The sequence below is a fragment of the Parasteatoda tepidariorum genome, chromosome X1, assembly GCF_043381705.1.
Source record: "Parasteatoda tepidariorum isolate YZ-2023 chromosome X1, CAS_Ptep_4.0, whole genome shotgun sequence".
Classification (NCBI taxonomy): domain Eukaryota; kingdom Metazoa; phylum Arthropoda; class Arachnida; order Araneae; family Theridiidae; genus Parasteatoda; species Parasteatoda tepidariorum.
In genome coordinates, this window is record NC_092214.1 from 30778269 (window position 1) to 30795560 (window position 17292).

Genomic DNA, 17292 nt, shown 5'->3' on the forward strand with positions numbered 1-17292 from the left:
TTCCCTCAAACTTAACACTTTAAATACTATTTTTCTAAAATACTGTCAAAACTTATCAATAAATATTATTGTGAATACTACTTTTCTTCTTTATTCTTATAATTTTATATTTTTCAACTTGGAAAGTATCCTACAAATGTTTAATAATTAATTTAATACACAAAAATTATGTAAACTTTAACATCTTCAAGAAAAAAATATTTTTCAGATGGCAAATATATCCGGAAGAAAAGAATCCGAAAAAAAGGGGGGAATTAATAATATACCAAAAAATAAAAGACATAATCTTTTCAAATGCTCACACGATTACATCTTCAAAAAAAAAGAGTGCTTGCCAATATTTTATCAATATAGCCAAGCAAAATATATCAATACAATAGAGTGAGGAGAAATTAAAAAAATTACAAAAATTTACAACAAATAATATAGAACACATTAAGTAAAAATATAATGTAAAGACAGAAATTAAAATAAAAAAACAGAATAAAACATAAATGAAATCTATAAAGCGAGTAACGAATGAACTTACATAAACCAGTAATTTTTCAAGAATGATTTAAAATATTTTCGTAACAAGATTGCCAGATTACAAAATATGAAAACAGAAGTGCAAATTGAGGTAAAAGCATAAATAGAGGGTTTTTGTTCGACAGTGCTTTCTTACTGCAGTACTGAAGTGCATTTGATTTGTTAGTTACCAATAAATATATATATATATATATATATATATATATATTGTTTTTCTAATATAGGTTAGTTTAAACTATTTTAGATCCACGATAAGAAAAAATCAATAAATATGAAAAGAAAAGAAATTTGATTTACCAGCAAATATCTATGAAGCAAATGCAAAGCCAAAACAAAAAAAAAGAAGAAGAAGCTATGAAATGAGTTACAATCTTTATTTAAAACTACTCACTCCTGAATAACAAGTTGAAGTATCCCTTTTCTTTTTCTTTAAAATATATCAAAATAAACCTGATATCAAGCAACATTAAAACTCGTGTTTAGATCAATTTAATGAAATAAGAAAGTTCGAACCATCGCGTAGAACGCAAGAAAACGCATTGAAAGTACTTCAACTGTGCGTTAAATAAGAAAATAAAGAATAATATGATTTGAAATGAAGACCTATTTAAAACCAGTTTGAGTAACGAAACTACAATGGAATAAAAACAGGTTCTTAATCTCCATCATCTCATCAACAATTTATAGATTTTGATCCAGTTGTTACAATTCGATAATATTTTTTGAATATATTATTGAGAAAGAAAACTCTTGGTTGAGCTAAGAACATCAGAAAATACGCTCATGATTAGTGTAGTTTTTCCATATATCTTTTATAAATTGTATCTCCTTTACACAATTGTGGCATTGTAGTATTTACAATTCATTATTAAACCACTTTTTTTTTCTCACTGAGGCATATCATACACAGTTATAAATCTATATAATTAAAGTTTTTTAATAAAATATTGAGACAATTGAGAGTTTTCATAAGAAAATTTCAAGGTCAACATATTTTTTCAAGAAAATAAAAAAAATTACTTTTTTTTATTTCGTATAGCATTCTGTAAAAGAAAAATATAAATAAATGGGTTCATCATAAATATTCCCCTTTTTAGCAGTATAAATTATCAAAACTCTAATTGCATAAATCTTTCAGATATTAAAGAAATCAAAAGCAACCGGCTCAAAAAAAATTTTTTTAATGGAGGTAATCTAATGAAAACAAAATGAAACTAATTTTAAAAAGATTTATAAAAATTAAAAAATGTACCTAGCACAAAAAATTAGATTATTTTTAAATTCCATTTAAATCTTAGCCTCTATACATTAAAAATTCGAAATTACTTGCAGAAAAATTTTAAAAAAACAAAAATAAAGTATAAATAAAAGTATTTTTTTAGCATTCGTGTAACAACAGCAATGGAAAATATTTTTTAAATACCTGCGTGAACTTTGTCTGCGTAAACTGCGTAAAATGTTTTTGTCACTAAAAAGAAAGAAGAAAAAACTAAAAATCATCGTATAAAAAAAATTTTAATTATTTGTATTTACAAAAAAGAAAAAAGAAAAAAAAAACATTTATCAAAATAAGAATATAAACGCGAAAGCTCAAGCATAACTTATACTCTAAGGTCGTCACGTAAAATTCTGATTATTCCTTAACTGAAAAAGAAAACCTCTAAAAATTACTAATAAAAAAAAATAATACAAATTTTACATTTTTGCATAAATCAAATCACAAATGTTTATAAGAAGCCCTACATACAACTATCGTGTATGCAAATTTTCTTCAAGCGCTATTAATTACAAAATCTCCCTTCAAGAAAAGGGGACTTAGATCCTTAATTATATTTACCTTTTTATACACACGAACTAGTGCTGGCGGCAAAAATCTTTTCTTGGCGAACTTTGGCGCTTGGCGAGAAGAGGGGTAGTATAGGTGGGAGTGGTGGTAATAGATCGATGCGAAAGAAAGAGTTTGCTCTCATGAGAAGTTGTATTATCGACCGCCGTGTAGCGGATGCCTGGTTTTTTGTGTTTTGTTCCTTTTTTCTTCTTTTAAAAAGCCTCTCCTCTTTTTCCACTTGCTGAGGACGCCATCTTGGATGAGCAACGAGTTTCGTTTGGACTGTGATCAAAGGGTTAAGTGGAGGAAGATTGCGTTGTTGTTGATGCCGCCCTAGTTTTCTGATGTTTCTGCGCAACTGGCTAGTGGATGTTTTTAGAAGACCGATGAAGGTATGAAAAAAACAAAGGAAAAATCATCATCACACAAAATAAATTTAGAAAATATTTAAACTAAATATGTAGCTAGTGATTTATTTTTGGGAAATATGAAAAATAATAGTTATTTCTCCTTTTTTTTTCGTATTGACTAATCTCCCAGTTGTAGAATTTTTTGATATTAAATCTCATAGCATTTTTATATATTTTTTTTTTCTTCATAAGCAGAAGAAGTATTTTTATAAATATTGATTTTACATCATTTTTTTCTAGGCACTGTCATAAACGCATAAAGACATTTATAGCAGATAATATTCAAAATAAATACTTTTTTTTTTTTTATTCTTACAAATAACTAAAATAAGATATTTACGTTCAAGTTTTTCAATTAGATAATTAATTAAAGAATTTGTATTTAATTTTTTTATTTTTTTTGATTTAAAGAGGCATTTTGTAAAAATAACTACTTAAAAAATATACTTTTTTATTAAATTTATAAAAAAAATATTCTTTTTTATCAAATTTAAAAAATATACTGATCAAACTTTTGCAATACTTAAATCAGAACAAATTATAAACTAAATATAGACAGCTAAATAAATTTGAATAACTTTTTTTTTTTAATTTATAAAATTTTTAAAATTTCAAACTACTTTTCATACAAATTAAAATTTTATGCGAAAACAAAATTGAAATAAATTATGAAAACCATATTAAATAGTATAGTATTTTTAAGTAGATCACTCTCGCGTGAATATAAAAATAGTTAATTTTTTCATTCTTTTTCATTTTCTTTCTAACCATTCTTCATTAATAATATTGAAGGTTCTCGCAAAACATTTCCACAATATTTTTTGGGAGAGTCTTAGATAACAACAAAAAGGACTAATATAAAATTAAAATAAGTTATAAAAATTATTATTATTAAAATAAAATGCAGCAAAATTATTGCAGAATAAATGCTTCTTCCAACAGAATATTTTTTTTAAACCATTCATATTAATAACATTTCAATTTTTATAAAATCTAAATTGGAACTTTTGTTTGAGTATTTAATAACAACAAATGTAGAAAAAAATCGAATAACGTCTTTATGAGTCATATCGTATGATTCGATTCATCTAAAGGGGAAAAAAAGAGAAGACAGCTTTATAATGATTTCGTTACTGCACACAGCTGTTAACACATAACTGTTTTCTTCAAGCTGTGTCTGATACAACAGCAGACGGAAGAAAATCACTCGGGTAAATTTTTAATAATAATTGCACATCGCTTTTGCATATTATTTTGCATTTTAAAGCACATTTTAAAAATAATTCGATGCATATTTCCTTTTAACATAGAAAACAATTGCTTCATTTTAACTTTTTTTTGCGTAAATCATGTTACCTAATATCGTATACATATATAAATGCTCCTAACAATTCAGAACATATGGCACATCTATTAGTAAGTCAATATAAATCTATTATATTTATGCATATATTTATGCATATGTTACTCCTTCCCCCCATTAGTAAAGCGTGACGTTGCAAGTCTTAATTTAAACTTTCGATAATAAGTACAAAATTCGTTTGTTTTTAGAAAGGAACGCTCTTACAGTAATGAGAAAATTTATCTTGCTTTAAAAAATGCGTAACTTGAATATTGTTTGAGAAACGGATAATTAAAACTCTTATTTTCGGAAATACAGCATAAAGAATGTTGCTATCAGCTTCGATTTAGAGGTAATAATTCTAAAAAAAATAACTGTGGCAGAAAAAAATGAGAAACGAGGATGCAAAAAGATATTTAAAGTAAAATGTTTTTTGATAATAATTACTTCAGTTATTGTAGTCTGATTTCCTCACTAAAACTAAACAAAACTTTAACTGAAAATTTAAATTTTACTAAACCTTTTAGAATTTCAATTGAATACAAAATCCCTCTAATAGAAAATAGTTAAAACCAAAATCCCTTTTTATTAAAGTATTACAATAGACCAAAAGTATTCTTTAAATAATCGCCCACAAGCAATGAACTATTAAAACTAATCGTTTCTCAAAATTTTATGAAGTCCTAAAGTTTGATACAAAACTAGACCTAAAAGTTAAACCAATTAAAATTTTGGGGATTTTAGAATATTTACTTTAAGTTCTAAAACTAACAAAATGTTTAAAATATTATAGTATTCTAAACTTTGATTTTCTTTTGCATGAAATCTGTTTGACAATCGCTATCATCGTTATTAACTAAAATTTAAGTTAAATGAACTTGAACTTAACTAACTACACTTAAGTTAACTATCAGATATTTTAAAAGTCAGAAAAAAGGTCATCACCTATAACACAATTTTATATATTTGTAATACACAAAAAAAAAATTAACGCTTTGATCTGCGTATTTAAAATGGATATTCTCAGCAAGTCTATTTCACACTTGCAAATTCCTTAAAACGCATTAATTTTTTACGCCCTATTTACAGTTATTTTGAAAAAAATCAATGAAAATAAATATTTACAAGTACTTACTTCAATGATTTTATGTCCTTAAAATTTTAAAAAATTATTTCAATAAAATATATATAGGGTGTTGAAAGAACTTAATATTTGAAATAGCAAACAAACAATTATATTAGATGAAACTATCTTTTCAAGAATAAAATTTTTTCACGTGATTGTGTTATTTTAACACAACGTTTTCTACGTTATTTAACATAGCGAAAAAAAAGCTGTGTTATCAGTAGCTATGTTATTTAACACAACAAAAAATTATTTAACATAGCGAAAATTATTTTGTTATGTAAAATTCTGTTATTTGCGGATGTTTTTTGTAATAATTGGTTTTTATATAAATAATAAGTTTCACAACTTTTTGGAACCATTTCGTTTAAGTATCTTGAGATGGTTAAAAGAACTTAACACTTGGAATTAATAAGTAACAAGTGTATTATAGACAGTTATCTCATCAAGTAAAAAACATTTCAACACTATGTTATTTTAAAGCAGCATTTCTTCTGCCAAAAATATGTATTATGAATCTTAACACAATATAGCATTCTACAATGTAGAGTTTTTTTTAATAATAATTAATCTTTAGAAAGTATTTAGACTTAATTCTTTGAAAAGTAATAAGAAACTTTCTTTTATACTTAATATTTCGGACAGGAAAATCAATTATTACTTTGTTAACATAATTTTTTGAGTTCTACGAATATTTTTTACTTGCGTAAATAACAGAGATTTTTAGTTTAACAAATTTCTGCAAATTTAAGTTAAATTATACTTATTTTATTAAGGAAGTTAAGTTAGCATTTCATTCATTTTTTGCAAATTAAACCATTTTGCAATAAAATATTTAAATGACTTAAAAATTAACCCATTCTTATAAAGTATTAATTCGACTTGTTTTTAATCAGTACTGTTCTAATTTAAAATACGAAAAAAAAAAGGTTTGGTACCACGTGAATTATTGCAGAAGCTAAGACCCAACATTCGTAAGTATTTGTTATATAAGGAAGGACATAAATACTGGCGCCAATATGCATTCGCTAAATATTATAATAAATTCCTATAATTTTATTTTCTCCCTTTAAGCTACAATTGTTCATATACAGATTTGAATTGTTGCTCATGCTGTCAAGAAATTTTGAATATAAAATCGACTAAGAAGCAAACGAAAATGAAAAAACTGTCAAAAATTAGCAAAATTGCCATGTAAATCATTTAAAAAAAATTTAAAAACATTCAAGAAAATAAAAACCATGAACATTGTTAAATTGAATTACAAAATAATTTGTCTGTCGGTTCATTATGTAACTAAAAATTATAAAGTTGAAACGTTTTAAGGAAATTTTAAAATTTAGACGTTCAAGTTTCTAATTATAGTATTTTTTTTAATCCACTCTGATATTTCTTCGTAAAAAACGCAGTCGCAATTCATAATATAAGCAATATGTACTAAAATTAATCAAACTAAACTTTTATAAACTGTTTTACTTTTATTTACACTAGTTCTTCAAAACTATACCAGTTAATTTTATAATTTACTCTCATGTGACAATTTACCGGCTTCAATTTGTGTAGTTTCTGGAAGAAGAAAAAAAGCATTTTAAAAGGTTTTATCACTTCTTAAATTACTTTAAATTTTTAGAAAGTGTTTATATTTCTGCTCATCTGTAAAATGCTTAAAAGGGAATTAATTTTGTACAGTATCATTAAAAAAAATAATTCATTCTTACTTTTATAAGCAAAAAACTATTTGTAGTAATCACAAAGAAACTGATAAATGTTGTTTATTTATCTGTTTCAGTTAGTAGTTTTGGTTGATTCGAAATTACTACTTTTTTACTGTCATGGAAAAATTATTAAAAAGCTTAGCATTTTATTATTTAACATTTCATTAGTTAAGTTAATTGAAAAAAATTGTGTTTTTAGACAAAAAAAATCCCATAATAATGAATAATTATTAAATATAAAATTCTGAGGCGCGAAAATTTTATCTCCATATACGATCTGAAATAGTAGTTTTAAAAATATCCTGATTGTTTATATTTTAGAAACTACCCTCTCATTCTTAATATTTTTTTTAAAATAAAATATCAAAATTGTGTACGTGGTGCTCCCTATCGTCTACTTCCGGCATCCAGGAAGTTACAATTTACCCCGTTTCAAGGCACCTAGAGGGTAATGACTTTAAAAAAAATTCCCAACTTTGATAACAGAAACGCTAACATTTCTTTTCCATTATAACTTTCGAAATAATAAATTTTTGCAACTCAAAATAAAATGCGTATTAAATATTTCTGTAAAAATAAAAAATAAATGGTTTTTGCCAAATTAAATTCCATTGCAAGTGGAGAAAAAATTAGTATTATAAATATAAATTAATATCAATTCCTTCAAATTGCATTCTTTAAATATATTTATTATGTAATAAAAATATGCGCCATGTAAGCACAAACAAGTAACTTATGCAATATCCTAAAATTTTACTTTGGCATTTCAAGATAAATAAAAAAATTTATAAATAACTAAAACAATTTTTAAGTATATATCAAGAAATAATGTCGGGACATGCTTAGAATTTACTACTTAAAAGAAATATTAATTTTGAAAAAAAATCTATATATAAAAGCATGAATCGTGTGTCTTTTATATTAAAAATTAGAGGCAAGTTTGTTGCAATTTTAAGGAAACGCAAAAAGTTCATGAAGTCAGAAGTATTTACATTCAAATTATAAACTTATACTTTTTAATAAAGCCAATGCGATTAAAATTATTAACTTAATTTACGACGTGCAAAATTTAAGTTTATTAAAATTTACATAAATAAATGTTTACGACTCCACTGCCCCCTACCTACTTCCTGCTTTGAAACAGTTGTATTTCACCCCGTTTTAAGACACTCCTAAAGGGTAATGACATTTAGGAAAATGTAAATAATACTTTTTTACATTTACATAAAAGATTGTATTTGATACCATTGATAACATAATTACAGATAAGACTGTATTTGGTAAAATGAAGTAATTGCATTATTAAGATTCAATTATATTTTTTAACAGGAGAAAGAAGCATTAATATATCTTTTTAACATTAAAAAGAAATTTAAAAAAACACCAAATTAATAAAAAAAATAAAAGCTTTTGATTAATAAGCTCATGTGAAACAAAAACAGTAAAATCACTCAGAAAAACACAGGATTTAATTAATTACTTTTTTAGTTTAATAACACTTAAACTGTACATTTAGAACTTTAACACGTGCAAACTAAATACATGCATATGAACATTTTTAGACATGGAACATTTTTAGAAAGCAAAATAAATAATTTGCACCCATCAGAAAAAATCTTTTATCTCAGTACTTTGGATTTGAAGTTGAAAAATAAATTATTAAAATATAACAACTAAAAACATTTAACTAGTGATAGTTTTAAAGCCAAAAATAACTGAACAAGAGATTTATAAAAAAAGTTTTTTGTACAGTTCTTTTACTATCATAACCAGCATGACAAATTATTCATAATATGCACTTTCAAAACAATTCTCCTTGAACTTATGTTTCAAAATTTATAAAAATATGCAGTGGCATGCAAAAGTTTTAGGACAGTATATTATTTTCTTTGAAATTGAATACAATAAAAAAATAAAATGAAAATTTATTGTCTCTCAAAACAGCTTTATGTTTTTAATACAATGCAATATTTATACACATCTTTTAAATGATTAATGTTTTTTTTAAAGTATTATGTATATACAGCCATAGACTGTGATAATTTATAAAAATATATAAATACTGGACAGGGTCACTGTACATACAACTTCTATATTTAAACAAGAATTAGTCACCTATAGAGAAACTATTTAACACTGCTTCAAAGTCCCGCCAAAACAATTAACGTTGTACCGAATTTTTACACACTTGCATATTTAAAATGAAATAAGCAATTTTAAACTTTTAAACATTATCAAACAATAACGCGAAAGGAGTAATCTAACTCCTTTAATCCAAAAGCAGATAATTTAAGGAAATAATTAGATAGGGAAGGAGTGCGGTAATCCACCACAGAAGGAGTTATTTTCACCTCTGATAATTTTCGTAACCAAAGAATTGTCGGAATTTATTTAAGAGAAAGATTATTCTTCAAGGTATTATCTCTATATTCTCAATTATCGCCTCAAGCTTCTTAGATGAGAGAGAAAAAGGAGTACTTACAGATATGAGATGATGGAAGAGAACTGGAGAATTTCTTGGGGCGCAATGACTCCAGATGCGATTGGGGGTTTCAACAGGTGAGCCATTTCCGACATCACTTAAAGGGAAAGGGTGTAGACAAATTTTTTTAAACGTTGAACCCTTTGGTTGGGCTAGTTCGTTGAACTATTCTATGCACTTACTGCGGAAGAATTACCTTACATAAAACTGCTGTTAAAAAATGCAGGGAAATGCTTTTACACTTCGATCATTCACCCAAGTTGCTTCGATATTTTGGATTTCATTCCAATGTTTGGTGGGAACTTTGAGGAAATTTTAAGGAGTCAAGAAACTTCGCTTTTAGACAGAAAGTTTATTTTTAAAAGTTCGTATTTAAATTAAATCTATGATTTCAAAATGATGTTGCTTTTGTATATGTTGTTAGAATTTTTGATTAAAAATGCATATTTATATGGTGTAAATATATTTATTCCAACTGTGAAAACGAGAGCAGAAATTTTTTTACGTAACTTTAAAGGAATTTCAAAAAGTTCAAGATAAGATAGATAAGATATTTTAGATAAGATAGAACGAAAATTTTATTGAGTTATGAGGAATTAAGGAACAAAAAATAAATAAATAAAATAAAATTACTCCCATTTTGAAGAATACTCAAGGAACTATGAATCTGTCAATGAAAATAAAGATAAAAATCTTTATGAGAAATTGAAAAAAAAACGAGCAAATTTTATTAACAGGAAAATATTTTGGTGCATAGTTGTCAGCATTTTTGGTGTTGAGTAAATTAAGTACATTTTTAAGTTCCGAACTTTAGCTATAGTACAAAAAACTACATAAATTTAAAAAAATAATAATTGAAAGAATTAGTGCGAATATGTTGTTAAAACATGCCTTTTTGAGAAGAAATGTTTTTGTAATGAGGCCATAAATCAATTCTAATGCGCATGGAGATATGAGTAAATAAACAAAGAAAAACTGAATAAATAATTAAGTAAAACTGTAACAGTGAAAATTAAATTAAAAAAATGGGACTACTTGCACTGTAAAAAATTTTAATTTACCTCAACACCAAAAAGACTGGCAACTGTACTCCAGATTTTTTGGCAGTGTACGCAATTTAATGAAATTTTATTGACTCAAAAAGGTTAATTAGGAGTATTTAAAAAAAAGGAACTTTGTATAAAATTTTGAGGACATTTTAAAGTATCAAGAAATTACTATAATCAAGTGTCAAGAATAATCAAGATATTTACTAAAAAAACTTCGATGAAATTTTAAAAACACACGAATGCGTGCTAACTTTTTAAAGGAATTTAAAGGAATTTTTTAAAGTCAAAAAGAGTCTTTTCATGCAAACTTCCTCTCATAAGGGTTGCTTTTGAATGAGACATATAGATGTTTAAAATTTAGTTACATATAAAATTAATGTAAGTATTTGAGACTTTAAAAGTATTAGTGGCCATAAACATGTCAGAAGAAAAAATAATATGCATTAAAGCTATCTGTTCAAAGTATATGCAATACGTTTTCCACAGAACTTTAATGGAATTTTAATAAGTATTAAAAGCTTAAGAACTGTCCATTGAAACTAGAAAATATTTTAGAAAATAAGAGAATGAAACAATGAATTTTATGAACCTCGCCTGTAAATATGTGAGAAGCATGATTTTAAAATATTGTTATCATTCGTTGTTTAAAAGCAGAATATGAATAAATAAATCATAAAGGAAAGATATTTATAAAATTTTTGAAATTTCAATGCATAAGCCGATTAAAAAGAGTTTTTTTAAATCTTTTAGGAATGCAATGTAAGAATCTTAGTATCGGTCATGCTTTCGCCAAAGAGTTTGAGGACATGGGTTTGATACTGAGTTCTTTGTATAAACAGCAGTCTAGTGTTATAAAAGTAATGACATAAGATTACCAACACCAAGGCCACTTACTAAGCTCATTTTCCGTCTATTTTTAGCATAAATTGTTTGTATTAGAATGGGGCGAAAATAAACGGCCAAAATTAGTACCATTAATGTAAATAATACTATTTTAAATTTACAGTTCTGAACTAAATAAAATTATATCGTTTGGATATTATTGTTGATAGCTTAGATTAGCATGTTTTTGTATATTTTATGTGTGTACTATTAGCCAATAAGCACAATATTTAGAAGCCTTTCATGATAATTAAAGAAGCATTTCCTTTTCCACACAGTTAAGGAGATTTAATTTAACTAATTTTTTAACATACTTTAAATAAATAATATATATATANAGAGAGAGAGAGAGAGAGAGAGAGGAACAATTCAAAAAGTAATAATTTAAAATGTAAAAAGCTATCAATTATTTGTTTACATTTAATAATTAAAAAATACAATAAAGGAATTTAAAATAAAACATTAAATAGATGAAAGATAATTTCCCTCTACTAATTATAATTTTTTACCAAAATATATCATGCGAGAAATTGGTATTTTGTGTTTCCTTTTAATAATTTTATTACATTTCATTTTTTTTTACTAATTTTATTTATTATAACTCGTTACCATTCTTTTCATTGAATTATTTTTTCTGGAATCTGCTGATTACGTGAATTTCAAGTTTCGAAGATTATTATTTCCAATTATTTAATAATGAATTTTGTGGATCTTAGAGAATTAAGATTTGGATGTTTAAATAATCAGAGTTACTATGATCATCATATATAATATTTTACCGCGTTGGATTAAATTTTTAAAAAAAAGGTTTTTCCAAACAGATTTTTTAAAACTCAAGGACATAATTAAGTGTAAGTTATGTTCGCATTGACGCTTTACTCATTTTAAATTAGAAATCATATTTTACTTTTTTCTATATTTATCGTCCAAAAATTGAAGCTTTTTCCAATTATGTCACCAAAATTACCTTCACGCTCTTAAAATTTAAGTCAAACTTATAATTAAAACAATGTAAAAAATACTTTAAGTAATAAAATTTAGTTATATTATCGTTAATTTAAAGCGCAACTGATAACTTAAAATTTCTTTTCTAAGAATAATTTGAAATAATTGATGAAAATCACCATTAAAAACTAATTCCATGCATAAAATAATTGCATGCAAAAGCAAAATTTTGATTGAAATCGAAAATAAAGCTCAGTTTTATTACCACCAGTAAAGTTTTAATGAATTTTTGAGCATGGTTAAAAACTCAAAAATTTAACTTAAAAATACGTCGCAAATATATCATAAGAATTATATCTTTTATTGCCAGAGGAGTTAGATTTCATTTTACTGCTAAACCCCCTCCACAAATCTAGCGCAGTAGTTCTAGCATTTTTTCCCCATCTATTTTCTTAATAAGAACAGGCCTTCAAACAAACGAAATTAAATTAATAAATTTTAATAAGTTTTAGGAAAATCTATTACGCCCAAAAACACCCAATTGCGTTTTTATATTTTTATTTACTTATTACTTTTAACTAATGAAGAGCATATCTTCCAAACATCATGAAATATAAAGTTGACAACGTTTTCCTTTAATTAGTCATTGATTTCACGACAAAATCTCGTTTCTTTTGAGCACTTTCTGCAACACTCAAACAAATATTGCTTGGTGGAAAAAAAGATATGCGTTCGAGAAAATTAGCTATTTCTTTCTCATCTCCGGAAGAAAATCGACAAACTTTCAGTTACAACATTTCATTATCTTTCAATCAAAGAGAAGATAAATATTAAGTGGTTAAGAATTCCCTTGATAATGCATGAATAATATCATAGTGAGTTATTGGTTATTGTTTGCGAATTTTTTTTTTTATATTTTGAATGGTACGACGTGTCGTAACTAAGTTGGCAGAAACTATCTATGATTTGAAGAAAAAAAATTGTTTCATCTATGAACGTCGAATACTAGCGTGGGTTTTAATTATTTATGCAACTAAATAGTTTGATGTATTGAAAATTTCATTGAATTTTAGTTTTTTACTTTTTTACATTGGAAGGTAGAGGTTATCAAAATTACAAAAAAACCGAAAGGTTTATTCCTGCTTTGAATGATGCAACACGTCGTAACTAAGTTGACGGAAACTATTTCTGATTTTTAAAGAAAGTTTCCCCTATTTCAATACTAACGCATTTTTTTATCGATTATGTAAGTAATTAGTTAGACATAATGTAAGTGGAGGTACAACTAGTTAATAACACAAAAACAGATTGTTTTTTTTATTATTTTTTATTTTATTTTTATCATTATTATTATTATTATTATTTTGTATTTTGAGTGGTACAACACGTCGTATCCACGCTTGCACAAACTATCTTTGATTTAAAAAATGTTTCTCCTATGACTGTTCAAAATTAGCGAAGCCTACATTGGTTATACAGCTAAATAGTTTGACATATTGTAAATTTTATTGAATTTTAGTTGTTTTACTTTTTTATTCTGGAAGTTAGGGATTATCAAAAGCACCTGAAACTTGAATGTTTATTTGTGCTTTGAATAATAAACACGCTGCAACTATGTTTACCGAAACTATTTTTGATTTTAAAAAAATTTTCCCCTATGATCTTTCAATATTAGCATATGTTTTATTGATTATGTAACTAATTATTTTGACATATTTAAAATGGAATATGACTAGTTAAAAACACAAAAAAAGCAGAAATGTTTTTTTTTGTGTTTTGAACTGCACAACACGTCGTAACTACGTTGGCACAAACTATTTTTGATTTGAAAAAATGTTTCTCCAATGACAGTTCAAAATTAACAAAGGGCTTTATTTATTCTGTGACTAATTGGTTCAACGCATTGTATATTTTATAGAATTTTAGTTTTTTACTTCTTTATTCCGGAAGGTAGGAAGAAACCAAGATGTTTCATTGTGTTTTGAATGATGCAACATATCGTAACTTTGCTGACAAAACCTATTTTTGATATGAAATTTTTTTTGTCATGACCATTTATCAACCAACGTATGCTTTTAGTGATAATACAGCTATTTAGTTTAAAAAATAGCAAATTTTGAAAGGTATACAGAAAGGTTTTTTGTGCTTTGAATGGTTCAACATGTCTAACTACATTGTCACAAACTATCCTTGATATAAAAAATGATTCTCCTATGACCACATGGGCTTAATTTATAATTAATTAGTTTGACGTATTATGAATTTTATGAAATTGCAATATGTCAGATTATAATTAGCTTTTATTTCTTTATTTTAGAAAGTTAGGGGAGGTAAAAACACAACTGACAAATATTTTGTGTGTGTTTTGAATGGTAAAATGCTTCTTAACTACGCTGACTAAAATTATCTTTAATTATAAACAAATATTCCTTTTATGACCGGTTAAAAACAGCTTGGAATTTTATTGATTATATATCTAATACAATTGACATATTTTAAATTTTAAATGCTTTCAGTTTTTAACTTTTTTTTTTGAAAGTAAGATCTTAAAGCACATATATTTTTACTGCATTAATTATATGAAGCTATGTTTATCTGAAGAATTTATTCTCAATTTTTGCTGTTTTGCAATTTTACTTTTTTAATTTTAAACTATTTTTTTCCTTGTAAATCCCTGAAACTACCCACTGAGAAAAAATATTTCAACTTTGAACTACCTCCTGTAAATTTGTTGCAACCATAATAATGTGGTAAGACGTACCAGATTTCCGTTTAAAACAAATCACAATATCATATGTTCAAATGTCAAAATCAATATTTTAACTCATTTTTTAAATAAAAATATTTTATTTTACTCCCAAGCCTTCGAAATTTAAGCATGTCCTATATACAGTTGCACTGTAAAAAGAGATTCTCTAAAAGTGAGCAAAAATGTGTCGAAATAGCTTCAAAACCAATATAGTTGAATTTGAAAACCCCATGCATTCAATATTGAAACAGCATAGACTTATCTTTAAGCAAAATGTATAGTGATGCACAGGGAGAAACGTGTGAGAGAGATGCTCGTTGGCTGCCGGCTGGATTCTAACCAAGGACCTTCGAATTCGTAGTAGGATGATCTAACCACCATAGTAATACAATCCAGTGCAAGGGAGATTTAAGAAGCTTTATATAGTGACCTCCGCAACGGTGCATCATGACATACATTCCATTCGCTTAAAAGTTTTTAAGATATAACGAAATAAGCAAAAGAATGAAATTAGAAGATCTCCTGACTAAGCTATTGGGACAATATTCTCCAAATTGCAACTCTTTGTACCATTAAAATTGGGAATTCGCATATCATGATGTGACAGTGTGGTGGCAACTAAATTAAGTAAAGAGTCTAACTATGGAGCATTCTTCTACGATCCCGAAAATCCTTAGTACCATAATAAAGTATAATTCTGTAGCGAGAGTTAAAAAATAAAATTAATATTATTTGGTCTACATCGCAGAAAATTAGATATTTCTTGTTTATTGTGAAGAAAATAGGACAAACTTTAACTTACCACATCTAATAGTCTTTAGGCTGTAGATAAAATAAATATAAAATGGTTAAGATGATGCACAAAGGATATCTCAGAAATAAATGGCAGAAAGTAACCTCTGATAAAAAAAATATTTTCAAGTGGAACATTTAATAATAGACTGTATTTAGATTGAGTATCTGGTTAATTATTTTATCATATTTTATTTCGTAATATGAGAGTATGATATTTGATAAGTGCATTCCCCCTCAACCCCAATATATTTCCAACATTCAAAGCTACAGCATAATAAGATTATACTTTTAAAGAAAAATTTCTCAAAATCCCATTTTTATAAATATCAGCCATAAATTCGAAATATTTTTGAATTTATTTACCACTACTTTAAAAAAAAAAAGCTTATAACAATTGGACTATAGCCCGAAACAGATTCTTCAATATTAATTGTAAATTTCAAATTTTTTGAATGTATATTTTATCTTTTTGTTCTTCGGACTATAGCCCGAAATAGATTCTTTAATATGAATTATAAATTTCAAGTTTTTTGAATGTATATTTTACCTTTGTTCAAATCGCTATATAAATTTTATGTAAATTTTAGCTTGTTTTTAGCTTTGCAGTATGGTTATTTAATTGAGAAAGTAGATTTAGCCGATTTCCAAAATATGAATTGAAATGAATTTCCATCGTATTTCTTTTTTTTTATAAACTGTACATATAATTAATCTTTTTGACCAAGAATTAAATGCAATTAATAATATCTAGCATTATCATTTGCTGATTTAAAAAAATAACGATCATGTGACTTAAATTAGGGGAAGCAAAGAAATCCATTAAATGCTGTTGACAAAACGCTATATAATAGCTTAAACTGAAACACATTTTTTACTTTAAAAAGTTCAAGAAAATAAGTAAATCAAAACTAAAACTTACTTATATATCAAAGATGGTATATATGTACTGGGCGTAAAAAGCTTACTTTTTATACTTTTGAAGGGCGAAAAACTTACTTTTTAATAACTTTTGATATAGTTATCGGATTTTCACATAATTTATGCGAGGTTTAATCGTAAATTTGTTAATCAGTTTGTGCAGACGATATGTAAAAGTACAAAATCAGACAAAAAAAAATAAAAAATTAAGAAAACGTACTTTCTCTGAATGATATAAAAATTTGATATAACATCCGTTGCTACGTATTAAGAATTAGAAAAGACCTATCAAATGTTCTTTTTTCTTTTTAATTATTTTTACCTTAGACGGCTTCCAGACGCATAACATACGGAAGGAAAGTATTAGTATGAAACATTGTTTCAGTACGTAATCCAGGTGCAGCTGAACTGTCAGACAAAAAATAAAAAATGAACAATTTTCTCTTTGTATCTTTATTTTTTATTCTCTCAGTAACCTGTCGCCTATAAAAGTATTTTATTACTCATATTTATGCATTTCAAA

The 17292-nt window shown here is 25.8% G+C and overlaps 1 long non-coding RNA gene across 1 annotated transcript; it reads right to left on the reverse strand.

Moving 5' to 3' along the window:
• Window positions 1-2572: 2572 nt before the first annotated feature.
• LOC107450920 (uncharacterized) lies at window positions 2573-16983 on the reverse strand. Its single transcript, XR_011638268.1, has 3 exons — window positions 16771-16983; window positions 15859-15878; window positions 2573-2718 (listed from the first exon to the last, which is right to left on the reverse strand). It is a non-coding gene; the product is annotated as an uncharacterized lncRNA (long non-coding RNA).
• Window positions 16984-17292: the final 309 nt, after the last annotated feature.